The following is a 10,733-nucleotide window of genomic DNA, read 5'->3' as shown; positions in this document are numbered from 1 at the left end:
ATGTAATGACAAAGAGAAATAAAAGCAAGAAAAGACGATAAGGAGTATGGGCAGGGTATGTGTGTGTGTGTGCACGTATAAGTGAGACCAGATCATGGGGGACCTTGGTAAAGACTTTGACTTTAAGTGCTACGGGAAGTTTCTAAAAGATTTTGAGCAAACAACATTTTAAAAGGATCCTGCTGGCTTCTAGACAGTACATTCCAGGGAGACAATGGAACTAGGAAGCAGGCTATTAAAATAAACTGAGAGAGAGATGATGACAGCATGAGCCACGGTGGTGGCAGTGGATGGTGATGAGCAGTCAGATTCTGGATATATGTTGAGGTGGAGCCAGTAGAACTTGCTCATGGATTAAATGCAAGGAGGACTCAGCTGAAATGTTGGAATCGCCATCCCCTGAGATGAGATAAACTGTAGGGGAGTGAGTTTTTAGGGGGTAGAACAGGAGTTAAGTTTTAGGCATGTTAAGTCAGCAATACCTATTAGCCATCCAAGTGGAGATGCTAAAAGCAGCCATTTGGATATAAAAGATCTGGATCATAGAGGAGGGATTTGGGTCAGAAACATAAATTTGGAATCATAAGTCTATACATGACATGTAATGCCAAAACTAAATGACATCACCTTTGGTAGGTACAGGAAACTGGATCAAGGACCAGATCCTGGGTTGCTTAAGCTGTAAAAGGTTAGGGAGATGAGGAAAAACCATGTCAGAAGACAGAGCAGCCAGCGACTGACCCTGGCAAGCCTAGAAGTCCAGGGAGACATGGTTTTAGGGGAAGGAAGTAATCAACTGTGTCAGATGTGACCAAGACCAAGATGAGCATTTGAATTCACCCCTGGATTTAGCAGAGTAACGGTCATTGGTGATTACACGAGAGCAATTTGAGTGGAGTAGTCAGTAGTGGTGCAATAGATGGATGAGGGTGGATTCAGGAGAGAAGGAAAAGAATTGTACTAGAGAGAGAGAGAAAGAGAGAGAGAGGGAATACAGATACAACTCAGGGGGAAGAGTTTGGCTATAAAAGGGGACTTAGACATAGGCAGTAGGTGGGAAATGAGAGCTGTTGCTTTAAGATGGGAGAAACAACAGGGTATGTGTAAGCTGGAGGGGAGTGATCGGGGGTAGGAAAATTAATGGCACAGGACAGAGAGAGTGGTTCTCAAAGGTATGGTCCTATTTCCCTCCCTGCAACATACACTCAAACCTCCGTATTCTTCTCCAGTCTCTGTTTCTGTACCCCAGGCAACAAAGCAAAGTCTAAGGCCGTAGACAAACCAGACCACTTATAGCTCTCTAAAGCCCCCAGGGTCCTTGATACATCTAGCCACATACAGATTTTTGTTTTGATTTTTGCTTTTGAAAAAGAAGGAAGGAAGGGAGGGAATAAGGAAGGGGAGATAAATCAGACTATACTTATTTTTGGTAAATGGCTTTTTTTTAACCTGTTTCCTCCTTTAATCTCTTTTAATTTTTATGCCAACCCTTTAGATGAGTGTTATTTCCTTTTTCCGGATGGGTAGAGTGAGTTCATAGTGATTAAATAACATCTTCAAGATCTCAGAACCTGTAAGAGGCTGATTCAGTTCAAGCTCAGATCTATCCAACCCTGAAATACCAATTTCACAGATTTCTCTGATGTAGGAAAGTGATGGTAGGTCCATAGTTTGACTCAAGCCTGGAAACGTAGATTCTGCTTACATGATCTCATCACCTCTGTAGCAGAGCCATCATCAATTATATGTGACTATTAAGCATATGGTGTTCCCTTTAGTGAAAGCATTTGTTTCAAAGTCAGATTTATTTTGCTATAAAAATGATCATCTCAATTATTCAGTTCAAAAGAGGCAGTCCTATCTAGAATGCCGTCTGAAGCTCTTGTGCATTTACTGGATACATCTAGAAAAAAGCCATTTTCTGAGACACAGAAGGACTCATGTAATTTTGCCTTTAAGAGGAGTTTAGCGGAAGGGTCCCATTCTGCCCAGACATTTGGAACAGAGTTTGTAACAGACAGCTATTGACGGGGGTGCTTCTGCAACCAGCCAAACCTGAGTTCACTTCTGTGTGTCCTCACCTCTCCTCTGGGCCAGTTCAGTCCCAGGTCTCTTGGCTTCCTTCCCACTGGAATATTTTGCTTCTCCTTACCAGTCTGCAAACTTAGAAAAGTTTGGTTCCTACTCTACTGTTTGGTTCTTTGAAACTGATAAGCTTCTTGAGAAATCTGATTCTGCTTCCTCAAGAAGAATTCTCCCAGCAGTATTTCCACCAAAGTTTCCCTTGATGAAGACGTCTTTTAGGGTTCTCTTTGGAACAAAAATGAGATGCACCAAAATTGTTGGGTCAAATAGGTGGGTAGAGTATAACTGAGTCTTGACAATCAAACAGGTATGTTAGGTGCCAGTCCTTCAACAGCAGTGTGTGATGGAAAAGAGTGGCTGGGGAAAGTTAGGCAGCTGGTAAGTACTTTGGAACCAACATGATTTTTCACAGTCAAATAATCAGAGCCATATTAGGTATGTTGTCTTCGGAAAAACAAAAAGCAAAAAACCCTAGGTACTCAACAAACATTTCTTGAGTACTTACCAGCTATAGGATACAAAGTGGTTAGGTGAGTTTTCTTCTAGAATGCCCAGCCTAGTGGAGGAAATCAATAATTAGGTGATGACATAAACCCTGTAATTCCTACCATAAGACATTACTAAGTGGTCATCTCCATCAATCCCACCTTCCAAGTCAAGAAAGCTCCTGGTTGCCACTTTCACTACCACGTGATGAGATATGTGTTCATGGAGAAAAGGGAAAATAAAATCATATTTATACTTTCTTTTACCAAAATGGAAATCTGATAAAAAGAGTTCAGCAAAGAATTAAACGCAAAGTAGAAAGTTGTCAGAGCTAATCCATAGCTTGGTGACTGGGAAGATAGCAGTAGAATAAGGAATATGAAGAGAATATGCAAAAGTTGAGTTAAGTAATATTATTTATAAGGCATTTGTTGAAAGTATAAATATATATAAAAATATATATAAACATTATTTTTACTAGAGGAAAGAATAAAAATCCTTATAATTGAAAGTCCATGACTCAGTTTTTGTAAGTTTTTCTTTTTTCCTCAGTTTTTTTTCCTTTCATTCTCTCTGAGGTTTGGTAAAGAGGTCGTCCAAGATATGTGGTTTTCTTTTCCTATTTCTTTCCTTGTCTGGAGATGGTCATGACAAGGTTTATTGGGTAGTATTCACATATTCATAAGCTACTAATCTTTCCTTTGTGGTGTCCTCTTCAGAGAATTCAAGGTTTTTTTTATAAAGGTTAAAAAATAATTTTTCCCTAGACTCCTGAGAGATACATAGTCGAAAGTAGGGATTATTAAGAAAATAATTAATGAGTTTTTCATTCAAGTTTCCCTAGTAATAGCCATCAAAAATATATTCCACAGAGTTTATGGTTACACAATCTTGGGCCTGGTCACGCTGACATCAGCAAGTGCTTATTGTTCAAAGAGACATTTAATTTCTCTTGATACTTGTTTTAAACTGTAGCTTTCTCTTTCATATTTGTAAAGAAGGACAATATGTAAGTGTCATGTACTTCATAGCACTAATACTACTTTTTTATTTTTTTAATGCTTCTTTTGGATGCCTAGCCTCTAGTATTTTACAAGCTAAAGACTGTTCTTGTGCAATTGTTTTTACCTGTTAAATCACTATTTCCACATTAATAATAGGGTAAAGATATCAGGCTTCAGTGTAGATTATGACAGTACCTAATGTCTTTTCCACATTTACTTCAAGCAAGGAGAGGACTTCCTCTCTTGTTTTCATGGGAATTTTATGAATTCCAATATGTATATTTTTCCAGCTGTAGTATTTTAATTGCAATTGGAAATTACCAGTTGAGATATCATTTTTCTTAAGAAAAATTTCCTAATACTAAATCCTAGTGGCAAAAGCTGATTTCAACTACTCCAGTGGTATGATTTCTTTATGCTTAACTTAGAATTTTTAAAATCTTTTCTTGTTATTTACATTGATACTTCTGGGTCAGTAAAACATTAAATTATATTTTTTTCAAATAAGTCACCTTTTCATAAGTATAATTACCTTTTTATTTTTCAGTATGTGTGTGATATGGTCCTAAATAGATTACTAAGATAAATGGAAGCTCTCTTGATTAATATTGCTAAAATGAAACGATTTGATCTGATACCTGTTTTTGATTGCAAGGGAGACTGCTTGATTGCAAATGTTTATGTGTCCAAAAGATCCATGTTGATAATCCATTATAGCAGCAAGTCTTAATCTTTGTTTCCTTCCGGTTAAATTATTTCCCTATTATATTTTTTAATTGAAATATAGTTGATTTGCAGTGTGTTAATTTCTGGTGTATGGCATAGTGATTCAATTATGTGTATACGTACACACATATATGTATTCCTTTTCATAGTCTTTTCCATTATAGGCTATTACAAGGTATTGAATAGAGTTCCCTGTGATATACCATAGGACATTGTTGTTTATCTATTTTATATATAGTAGTTAGTATCTGCAAATCCCAAATTCCCAATTTATCCGTTCCCACCCTCTTTCCCTCCTGGTAACCATAAGTTTGTTTTCTATGTCTGTGAGTCTGTTTCTGTTTTGTAAATAAGTTCACTTGTGTCATTTTAAAAAATTCCACATATAAGTGGTATTATATGATATTTTCTTTTCCTTTCTGGCTTAGTTTACTTATTATGACAATCTCCAGATCCATCCATTTTGCTGCACATGGCATTATTTCACTGTTTTTAATGGTTAAGTAGTATTCCAGTGTGTGACATCTTCTTTATCCAGTCATCTGTTGATAGACATTTAGGTTGCTTCCATGTCTTGGGTATTGTAAATAATGATGCTTTGAACATTGGGGTGCATGTATCTTTTTGAATTAAGAGTTTCCTCTGGATATACGCTCAGGAGTAGGATTGCTGTATCATAGGGTAAGTCTGTTTTCAGTTTTTTCAGGAATCTCCATACTGTTTTCCACAATGGCTGCGCCAAACTACATTCCCACCAAAAGTGTAGGAGGGTTCCCTTTTCTCCACACTTAACTGCTTGTGGACTTTTGAATGATGGCCATTCTGACCTGTGTGCGGTGATACCTCATTGTAGTTTTGGTTTGCATTTCTCTGATAATTAGTGATATTGAGCATTTTTTCACGTGCCTATTGGCCATTTGCATGTCTTCACTGAAGAAATGTTTGTTTAGGTTCTCTGCCCATTTTTTAATTGGATGTTGTTGTTGTTGTTGTTGTTGTTGTTGTTGTTATTGAGTTGTATGGGCTGTTGTATATTCTCGAAATTAAACCCTTGCCAGTCTCATTGTTTGCAAATATTTTCTCCCATTCTGGAGGTTATCTTTTCATTTTGTTTTTAGTTTCCATTGTTGTGCAAAAGCTGGTAAGTTTAATTAGGTCCCATTTGTTTATTTTTGCTTTTTTTCTTTTTTTTTAACATTTTTTATTGATTTATAATCATTTTACAATGTTGTGTCAAATTCCAGTGTTCAGCACAATTTTTCAGTCATTCGTGGACATATACACACTCATTGTCACATTTTTTTCTCTGTGAGTTATCATAACATTTTGTGTATATTTCCTGTGCTTTTATTTCTATTGCCTTGGTAGACTGCCCTGGGAGAACACTGCTTGATTTCTGTCAGAGAATGTTTTGCCTATGTTCTCTTCTTGGAGGTTTATGGTGTCTTGTTCCTGTTGTATATTAAATAGACTTGCTCAAACAGACTTGGGGAGCTAAATGAAAGGTTGTGGGGCTCCCATGAAATTTTAAAATCATTACAAAAGACTGTTTCTGGAACAATACCTTTTTTGTTGTTTCTGAGGAATCTCCTTCTGCTTCCAAGAAAAGGAGATTGTTTTTTCAGTGGGGAGCATGAGCAAGTAGGGGTCAGGATATTTGTATGGTCAGCTCTGCTACTAGTTAGTTCAGGGAGTCAGTCACCTGAGTTCAGGCTCTTCACCTGTAAAGTGTAAGGCGAGATGAAAGGATCCTGAAATTCTAGCTAGAGGTGGACATTACCTTACTTTCCCTACCTCTACCTGTAAGTTATCCATTTATTTTTCCCTGACTTTGTGGTTGACAATATCCTTTAGCGTAGCCCCTAGAAACGAGGAGAGAGAGAGTATTTACCACTCCAGGAAGCCCAATTTTGAAATTACCCTCGTTCTGAGTATTCTCTTCTTTTAGGGGATGCACTGAGTAGATCTGAGGGCAGCTATTAGATTGTAAGTCAGGTTGTAGGAGTTAATGATGATGTTCTCACCCAAGAGCCTGGGAGAGAATTGCCTCCATGAATATAAAGCAATATCAACTGAATTGTGCCCCAAAGAAAGTTACAGTTAGCATTTATAGAATATTATGAAAAGATGACAAGAAATGGAATTTTACTGTCTCACCACTTTAATTTAAAATATTGTTTGGTGGGCAGGGTAGGGGTTAGCTCCAGGGTGCATACTTATCATGCACAAGGTCCTGGGTTCAATCCCCCAAGAATAATTTGTTTTTCCCATCATGTCTACTAATTTCAAACTTCAAAATAAGCTTGTAGACTGTTCTGTGAGCAGTTTTCAATCATGTTACATAAACTTCTCAATTTTATTTAATGAGAAGAACAGTTAATAGTGTTACACAGAGAATGGGTCACTATTAACTGTACTTTCATTAAAATAAAGAGCCACAATGACTGTCCTGAAGGGACCCAGTGAGCCAGGGGCCCAATTAGAAAAGCCACCCAGGTGTCAGTTCTAGGAGTTAAAGATGTCGCTGTCTCTAAAGTAAAACTTCTTATGTTTTCTGTGGGAGACATCAAATGTACTTACTTTCTTCCTTGTGTATCATGTAAACACTGAACTTTTTTCTTATGCATCTTTCTTGGTACATGGGTCACTTTAATGATGATGAAATTTTGCTGATTGGCCTCTGATACCTGTAAAGTACTATTTTTCTTAGTGGAGATATCTAAGGATGTGAGAGAGAACCATGGGAAACATTTAAGTACTGAGAAATGCCAGTCCTCAATTCAAAAATTTGTTCCTTGGCAAGTAGCTCAATAAATGGAGATCATCTTTGTTGTCTCCTATATGTAACACAAAATATATTTTAAATATAAAATGTAAACATGAAGTAATGTGAAATTAAGAGTTGTCCTAAGACAAAGTTATATGGTTCCTCTACATATGATTATATAAGATTGATCATTTTGTGCTTCTGGTTACATATCTGAGGGATTACAGAAATTAATGGACTAGCTTCTCTATTATGACAATTAGAAGAAAGGTACTAACTTTGTATTTAGAAGTAGTATTCTAATTATTCTCTAGAAGTGGTTTCAAGAGGATTTTACCATGAATGTATTAGCGTATCAAAAGTTATGAAGATGACTTTAAGGGAAAATGTTCTCTCCTACTATTTTAATTTTGTCTTTGACTTTTTTTGTTTATATATCCAGCTCTCCTCTCTCAGATGAGTCTAAAATATTGGATATAGAAAGGATAAGTTACTAAGTTCATCTTACAGAATTTTGGAAGAGACCAAAAAGCTGCTCTGCCTTCCAACTTTAATTAATGGCGGCATATGATTTTGAGCTTATCATGTACTAATCAGGAGATTATTTAAAAATATCTTCTTGTGGGAAATCTAGTCCCAAAAGAAAATGACACTTTTAAGTCCCAGTTCAATGGTAAATATGTTACATTACTGCTCATTAGTTGGAGAGTTCATACTTTCCCCATATACTCTCCTTGGCTTTACATCTCCATGCTAATGCATCTTCTGAAAATCTGCTTGTATCATTTCTGCTTCAAACATTATCATCAGGGATAAAAAGTTTCAAGTCTGAAATTGCAGGTAATTATGTTTATACCATTGGGAGAATAGTGGGATAATCTAAAAAACAGCACATTTTGCATATACATCGACTCCCACTTCCGTAGTGAATGGATTTTTATGCTCCTAGGATGTCATGCTACTGTTGCTACTGTCGTCAGGCTCTAGTCACCCACTGATAATGACAATTGCATTGATTGCTTCAGCATCAGCTGACCTTCTGTGACTAAACATCTTCACATATCAGACTTCATTCAAAAAAGCAGACCTAGAATTGCTATTTCTTTCTCATTCAATGCCCAAAGTTCCCATACATTTTTAGACTGAAATGTCATCTTGAGGTAGAGAAATAGAGCTTTGTTCCAGATGTTAAAGTAGTCTTTTTAGGCTTTATTATTCTTTCCATAGACATTTATGGTTATTTTCATACGTGCCATTTAAGCAGATTATGATTGAGAGTATAGTTTCTCCCAGTCCAAACTGAAGTCCTGTCTTCCCCCCAGAACTTTTACCTAAGAGTGATGGATACCTCCTGTTTCTCTCTCTCTAGCCCACTTCTCTGCTACCTGTAGGAATTTCTAATTTCAGGAAGTTAATCATGAAATCTATTAATTTCAATTGAACTAAGCTATGTGATCTCCATGTTGATATGAAAAAATAAGAAAAGCCTATAGATCACAGTACCAAGCCAATAAAAGGGCAAGATAGTGACATTCCTAACAAGTAAGGCTGTGGGATAAGACAAATGTGGATTTGATTGAGTTGTAAATTTGTCATTTTCTAGTTGTGTGATTTTGATCAGGGTATGTCATTCCTTCAAGTCCATTTCTCACATTCATAAAATGGTGTTGATAATGCCTCCTTTGTAGTGTTTTATGATAAACAAATGAGATATTTTAAAAATACACTTATATTATTGCTATTATTATTATTATTATTATTATTTTATTATGCTGAGTCAGTAAAAAAAAATCAGTCAGAATAGATTGTTAAACTTTGTTTCTGAACATAATGGACTAAGAGAAAACAAATTTATCTTCCTGATATAAACAATAGAAGACAGGGTAAAATGTATGAAATAATTTTCTTTAAACATTGAATCATGAGACCATGATTCCTGAGAGAAGAAAGACAAATGAAATGAATCCAACCACACAAGCACCCTGGCTTTCTGCCTTGAAGCACATTTTAGAATGTGGTATAGGGAAGGCTATCACTTACCTGTAGCAGAGCAGGTTACTCTTAATGAGTTGAAGAGACCAAAATCAGAATTCAGTGAGGCTTTGCTAGCCTAAAGTTATAAAGCGGAGTTCTAAAAAGGAGTGAGCTAAGCCAAAAAAGGAAAAAAGAAATCTGCATAGGGATTCACTTGAGCCTTTGCTGAATCCTAAAATGTGCATATATTTGGTCAAATTCTATAAGGCATGGGAGGGAACCAGAGAGCTGTAAGCTGAACCCAGAACAGGGAGGTTTTTGAGTTCTGGTCAGGCAGAAAGGAGAGTCTTTCTTGATCATATATATAATAGACAACTCAGAAAGGTCATGCCTTTGTAGTAGGACTAAACTACATCTAGAATAAAGACTACTTTGACCCACTCTACCAAAGAATAAAAACAAGTCTTAAAGAATCGAGTGATCTACAAATAACTAAATTGCTTCCCAGATACTCATTGTTGTTATTCACAATGTCCAGCATACAAACAAAACCAAAAGTTATAGAGGTGATAGAATTAGCAGACAAGGACTTGTAAATTGAGTCTTATAAATAGTTCAAGACTTCAATGCAAAACATGAACATAATGAGAAGATAAATAGGAAAGATAAAAAAGCAAAAATGGAATGACATACTTAAATGTGGAAAAATACAGTATCTGAAATGAGAAATCTTTGAGAGATTCATGGACTGTTAGATACTATAGAAGAACCCACCAAAATAGAAATTATCCAGTCCAAAATGAAGGACACAGAGGGAAAAAGACTGAAAAAAGTAACAAAGAATATTTAGGTTCCAGGAGGCGAAACCTGAAAAAAAATATGAAGAATCTGAAGAAGAATATGAAGAAGAACATGCCAAAGCATATCATAGTCAAACTGCTGCAAACTCATGATAAAGGAAGGTATTAGAAGCCATAAGAGAAAAAAAGACACAGGAGAAGAAAAGTTAAGGATGATCTCAGGCTTTATTTTCAGAAAATAATGGAAAAACATCTCTAGCATGCTGAAAGACAAAAAAATCCAATGAAGAGATCCCTTAAATGAGGAGACGGAGCTTTTCAGACACACTGAAGCTGGTAGATTTTATTGCCAGCACATCTGCACTACAAGAAATGTTATAGGAAATTCTTCAGATAGAAGGAAAGGATACCAGATGGAAACTTGCATCCACATAAAGGAATAAAGAGTGTAAGAAATGTTAAGTATGTGGGTAAATAGGACAGGTTTTGTTTTTTCTGATTTAAAACATTTCTTTAGAACATAATTAACTTTAATAGAACTTTATAAAAATGTATTGTGATATTTTTAACATTTCTAGAAGTAAAATATATAGTAACAATAGCACAAAGGACAGAAGGTAAGAAAATGGAGGTATACTGTTCTACATCATGTGGTTCTTACATTATATATGAACAGTATGATATCACTTGAAGATAGACTGTTATAAATTATAACCTATAAAGCAATCAATAAAATATAAAACCAAGAGGTGTAACTTGTAATGCAATAGGGGAGATAAAATGAAATAATTTATAAATCCAAAACAGGGGAAAAAACTGAGGAAAAAGAATGAAAAAAATATAAACAGTAGCAAGATGATGAATTTAAATTCAACCACAACAATCATTACA

The sequence above is a fragment of the Vicugna pacos genome, chromosome 8 (genome assembly GCF_048564905.1).
Source record: "Vicugna pacos chromosome 8, VicPac4, whole genome shotgun sequence".
NCBI lineage: Eukaryota > Metazoa > Chordata > Mammalia > Artiodactyla > Camelidae > Vicugna > Vicugna pacos.
Note: the sequence above shows the minus strand (reverse complement) of the source record.